This window comes from Leucoraja erinacea, chromosome 3 (genome assembly GCF_028641065.1).
Source record: "Leucoraja erinacea ecotype New England chromosome 3, Leri_hhj_1, whole genome shotgun sequence".
Lineage (NCBI taxonomy): Eukaryota > Metazoa > Chordata > Chondrichthyes > Rajiformes > Rajidae > Leucoraja > Leucoraja erinaceus.
In genome coordinates this window covers 106,023,162-106,029,161 of record NC_073379.1, presented here as the reverse complement: position 1 = coordinate 106,029,161, position 6,000 = coordinate 106,023,162, and the positions used below count along the sequence as shown (strand labels likewise).

Genomic DNA, 6,000 nt, shown 5'->3' with positions numbered 1-6,000 from the left:
CCCCCACCTCCCCCCACTGTTCCCCCAATTTATTAGCTGCCACGCTTTACCCTGCCTCTTCTCTCTTGCCGTTTCTCCCCCACCCCTCCCCCCCAACCAAGGGTCCCAATCCAAAAGTGTCACCTATCCATGTTCTCAAAGATGCATCGAGTTACTGCAGCCCTCCTTTTGTGTAAACAAGCATCTGCAGTTCCATGTTTCAACCTATCAGCTTAGTGAAAATGCATTTTCCAGAAGGACCATACTAGTTCAAGAAAGTCACTCATTACCATCCCATTTAGTGGCAAGAATTAAATGCGGCCCTTGGCAGCAATTTCCACATCTTAAAAAGATAATTTTAAAGTTTAATTTTGCTTCATAATGGTAATTTCCTTTTAGGCACAGATCTTGCACTGCTATGAGTCATGCTATTATATGACAATGCTATTTTTCACAGGTTATTGCACAAACACATTCTTGAAAATTGTTATAATTATGCATTTGATTGATGGAGATAAAAGTTGTCATGATTATGCACTTAACATATTTAAGCTTTTTGGCTTCATTCTATCTCCAATTTTTTTTTTTAAGATCAATAACAAATCAAAGGAAAATATTGAATGCTGATTGGATTAATTCCAGATGAAAATGCAAAATTATATAATAACATGGAATCTTGAATGGGGAGATCTAATAGAAGTATATCGGGATCGCGTCATAGCATGGTTTGGAAATAACTCCATCTAAGACCACAAAAAATGTCAGAGAATTGTGGACACAATCCAGACCATCACACAAAACAAACCATTGACTCCATTTACACCTATTTTCTGCCTCGGCAAGGCCAGCACCATAAGGAAGGCTCAGTCACATCCTGGCTACTCCCTCGTCTCCCGTCTCCCATCAGGCAAAAGGTATAGATGTGTGAAAGTGCACACACCCAGATTCAGGGACAGTCAAGTCAAGTCAAGTCAAGTCAAGTCAAGTTTATTTGTCACATACACATACGAGATGTGCAGTGAAATGAAAGTGGCAATGCTCGCGGACTTTTGTGCAAAAAGACAAACAACAAAACAACCAAACAAATTATAAACACAATCATAACACACATATTCTTTTACATAATAAATAATGGAAGGAAAAACGTTCAGTAGAGTTAGTCCCTGGTGAGATAGGCGTTTACAGTCCGAATTGCCTCTGGGAAGAAACTCCTTCTCAACCTCTCCGTTCTCACCGCATGGCAATGGAGGCGTTTGCCTGGCCGTAGCAGTTGAAACAGTCCGTTGCAGGGGTGGAAGGGGTCTCCCATGATTTTATTTGCTCTGGAGTTGCACCTCCTGTTGTATAGTTCCTGCAGGGGGGCGAGTGAAGTTCCCATAGTGCGTTCGGCCGAACGCACTACTCTCTGCAGTTTCTTCCCAGCTGTTATCAGGCAACTGGACTATCCGACGAACAACAAAAGAGCAGTCCTAAACTACCATCTACCTCATTGGAGACCCTGAGACTAAGAACAAAGGAGGACCTGGCATGGGGGAGGGGGGATGTGGGTGGGGGGGGGGAGAACAAGGGTGTACCTGACACAGGATACTTTGTAACAGTGGTGACTATTTGCATGCCTTGGGGTATACAAACAAAGAATATACCTGTCACATGTGACAATCAAGTATTCAATCAATCAATCTTTGATCGGACTTTACTGGCTTTTTCTTGCACTAAATGCTGGTGAATCGTATGTAAACTCACTGAAGGTTCTGAGTTTCATGCAATTATGCTGGAAGAAGTGTTCAGAGAGGGACCTGTGTTAGGAAGTGCAGACTCAAGGGGACAGGAAAGATGTTGAGACCATGGGGAGAAGAGAAGATTTGTCCTGCAGTTGGAAGATAGTGGTTCAACAAAGCAATTACGGAGTAAACAGCACAGAATGTGTGTGCGTGTTGGTGTAATACATAAACCCAAGGAAATCTCTCAGGGTAACAGAGTAAAAGCTGCAAGGTAAGGCTAAAGATAAAACAGGAAGAGAAGAATGTTGGGTCTGTGGGAAGAAACCTGAGTTCCAAATGAATCTGGATGTTGGTAAAGTATGTAACAGATGTGGGAATGAAAACATTTTGCAATGGACTGCCGTGGAAAAGAATTGTGTGTGTATATAGACTTCTTTTTCTTTTTGCGTGTGGCGTGCACAGCTTAAAGTTGTAGGACAACTTGTTCTAATTGATGTTATTTGATTGTGCACGCCGGGTTGATTGCATTGGTTAAAACAGGGCGGACCATGCAAAGGTTGCAATCTCCCACCCCAGTGTATATAGACAATGAGATAAAATGACATGTCATTGACAATGGATTCGATTATCAATGAGGTGAATACTTTTGGTTTGGATGATTAGTGTGATGCACTTAAATTAGAGTTAAGCAACATAATTTTAATTTAAATAAACATTGGAGCGCAGTCTTTAGTTTAGTTTAGTTTAATTTAGAGATACAGCGCTGAAACAGGTCCTTCAGCCCACCGAGTTCGCGACGACCAGTGATACCCGCACACTAACACTATCCTACACACACTAGAGACAATTTACAATTTTACCAAAGCCAATTAACCTACAAACCTCTAGGTCTTTGGAGTGTGGGAGGAAACCAGAGGTCACAGGACAACGTACAAACTCCATACGAATGGAGTTATTATCTGAATGGTGGCCGATTAGGAAAAGGGGAGATGCAACAAGACCTGGGTGTCATGGTACACCAGTCATTGAAAGTAGGCATGCAGGTGCAGCGGGCAGTGAAGAAAGCGAATGGTATGTTAGCATTCATAGCAAAAGGATTTGAGTCTAGGAGCAGGGAAGTTCTACTCCCTTGTCAATTCTTCCCTTCCCTCCTGTACCACCCCCTCCCCGGGCACTTTCCGTTGCAACCGCAAGAAATGTAACACCTGTCCCTTCACCTCCCCCCTCGACTCCATTCAAGGACCCAAGCAGTCGTTCCAGGTGCAACAAAGGTTCACCTGTATCTCCTCCAACCTCATCTACTGCATCCGCTGCTCTAGATGTCAGCTGATTTACATCGAGGAGATTAAGCGGAGGTTGTGCGATCGTTTCGCCGAACATCTCCGCTCAGTCCGCAATAACCTACCTGAGCTCAGCACTTCAACTCCCCCTCCCATTCCCAATCCGACCTCTCTGTCCTGGGTCTCCTCCATTGCCAGATTGAGCAACAGCGGAAATTGGAATAACAGCACCTCATATTCCACATGGGTTGCTTGCGTCCGGATGGCATGAACGTTGAATTCTCCCAATTTTGCTGGCCCTTGCTGTCTCCTCCCCTTCCATAACCCTCGAGCTGTCTCCTCCCATCCCCCCGCCCTCAAGCTCCTCCTCCTCCCTTTTTCCTTCCTTCCCCCCCCCCCCCCCCCACCCCCCATCAGTCTGAAGAAGGGTTTTGGCCCGAAACGTCGCCTAGTTCCTTCGCTCCATAGATGCTACTGCACCCGCTGAGTTTCTCCAGCATTTTTGTGTACCTAAGTTCTACTGCAGTTGTACAGGGTCTTGGTGAGACCACATCTGGAGTATTGCGTACAGTTTTGATCTCCAAATCTGAGGAAAGACATTCTTGCCATAGAGGGAGTACAGAGAAGGTTCACCAGACTGATTCCTGGGATGTCAGGGCTTTCATATGAAGAAAGACTGGATAGACTCGGCTTGTACTCGCTAGAATTTAGAAGATTGAGGGGAGATCTTATAGAAACTTACAAAATCTTAAGGGGTTGGACAGGCTAGATGCAGGAAGATTGTTCCCGGTGTTGGGGAAGTCCAGAACAAGGGGTCACAGTTTAAGGATAAGGGGCAAATCTTTTAGGACCGAGATGAGAAAAACATTTTTCACACAGAGAGTGGTGAATCTCTGCAATTCTCTGCCACAGAAGGTAGTTGAGGCCAATTCATTGGCTATATTTAAGAGGGAGTTAGATGTGGCCCTTGTGGCTAAAGGGATCAGGGGGTATGGACAGAAGGCAGGTACAGGATACTGAGTTGGATGATCAGCCATGATCATATTGAATGGCGGTGCAGGCTCGAAGGGCCGATTGGCTACTCCTGCACCTAATTTCTATGTTTCTATGTTTCTATGAACAGCACCCATAGTCTGGATCAAAGCCAGTTTGCTGACGCTGTAAGGCAGCAATTCTACTGCTAGATCACTGTACCACCCATATGTATTAAACAAAACAAGCAAAGATTTTAAACTAGCTGAGGTAGTTGTAGTTAATGGTGCACTCTGCCTTTTTATTAGAAGACAGGTACTATGTTAGGTTCCAATGTATAAATATAAATATCACTGTTCATAGGTGCATATCATGAATACAAGACATCTGCTGGGCAGAATGCATGTTTAAGCAGGAATATTATTATATATAATGACATGATGCAAAGAATAGAAAACCATCTGTTGGAGTCATGATTTCTTTGTTGAATGATTAAACCACCCTCCAAAGACTTTAATCTAGAAATATATTCAGGTGTTTAACGATGGAACTGAACAAATTAGAGGAGGGTACCACACAAGGCTTGATAACACAGTGGATCTGGTGCAACTTCTAACATAAAGTGCCCTTTCTTTTAAGGGATACACTTAAAGAAACATTAGACAGTCTGGTCAGACTAACACACTCATTATTCAAACCATAAGCACTGACCCTATTGATAATAAACCAGTTCTGGTAAGAGCACTTACAGTGGGAACCAGTTCAATGATGGTAATGTCCAAAAGGAGAGAACAGTGCATTAGTATTTGGACTTCAAAGTCTGGGATAAAGCTATTTAAAAGGGAGCATTATCCATCCCAATGTTAGAAGATTTACTTTTATATTCCATGGTGCCAAAGTTGTTACAGATCTAGTCATTCAATACGTGGTTTTGCATGCAAGTTTAAATAAACATTTTGGTGTGTTTATTACTTTCCAATACACTCTTTGGGATGTACTGCTGGAAACAAGTGCCATTTTGATCAGCTCTGTGTAGGAAAATGTCCAAAATAAAACAGACAAAATGATGGAAACATTTCAGGGCAAAGAAGTTATTGCTGTTGACTTTCGAGTATAGGTTTTGAAGAAATAATGAAAATCCATAAGGGCCTGTCCCACTGACAAGACTTTTCAGCAACTGTCTTCGACCTTCAAGCTCGAGGGCACTCGCCTGAAAAACCTCGAGCAGGATCGACCGTCAGCACACACACACACACACACACACACACACACACACACACACACCCACACGAAGCACATTGCAAAGGCGGGGGCCAGGGAAAGCGGGGGAGCGCTGTCTGAAATTCACACCCGCGATGAACAGGATGGTAAAAGACGGCTGGCACAGTTGCGGTAAGTCCTTTAGGCAAGGCAAGGCAACAATGTAATTCAAAGTGCTTTACATAAAACATTATAAGCATTGGAAAGAAACACATATGAAATGACATTTAGATGTAAAACGATTATTAGATTATTCAGATAAAATAATTACAAAATTAAAAGCAATCAAATAAAATATTTAAAATAGAATAAAACCAGGAATAGAAGTTAGGTAATTAATAAATTAATAAATTGTATTGTTTACTGAAAGGCAGCGGCAAACAGAAAGAGAGCGCGGAGATGGTGGGGGGGAGAGAAGGGGAGAGAAGGGGAGAGAAGGGGAGAGAAGAGGGGAGGAGGGTGGGGGGGGGGGGGGGGAAGGAGTGGAGACACTTTTAAGAAGCCAGACAATTTTAATAATATTTAGCAGCATTTAACAATACCAGGTCGGTTTACTTACCTTTTTTTCTCAACGAGCTTTACCTTTGACTACCTTCGATTATCTTCGATTGCCTTTGATTACCTAAGATAGCATTACGACCTACTACGACCTTCCTCAACTAAACCTACGAGTAAAAAAATATTGATTTTTTCCATGGCAACCTTTTTTTACTCGCGGGCATTTCTCAGCATGTTGAAAAAAACGCCGCGACCTAACTGAGGCCTCGAGTACGCGGGGACTACTCTCA

The 6,000-nt window shown here is 43.0% G+C and overlaps 1 long non-coding RNA gene across 1 annotated transcript in view; it reads right to left on the bottom strand.

The window, feature by feature from the left end:
- Positions 1-942: 942 nt before the first annotated feature.
- LOC129695913 (uncharacterized) overlaps positions 943-6,000 on the bottom strand; it is a 78,983-nt gene continuing 73,925 nt past the window's right edge. The window contains exon 3 of the long non-coding RNA XR_008723253.1: positions 943-1,199. This is a non-coding gene — a long non-coding RNA (uncharacterized LOC129695913). The remainder of the gene's footprint in view (positions 1,200-6,000) is intronic.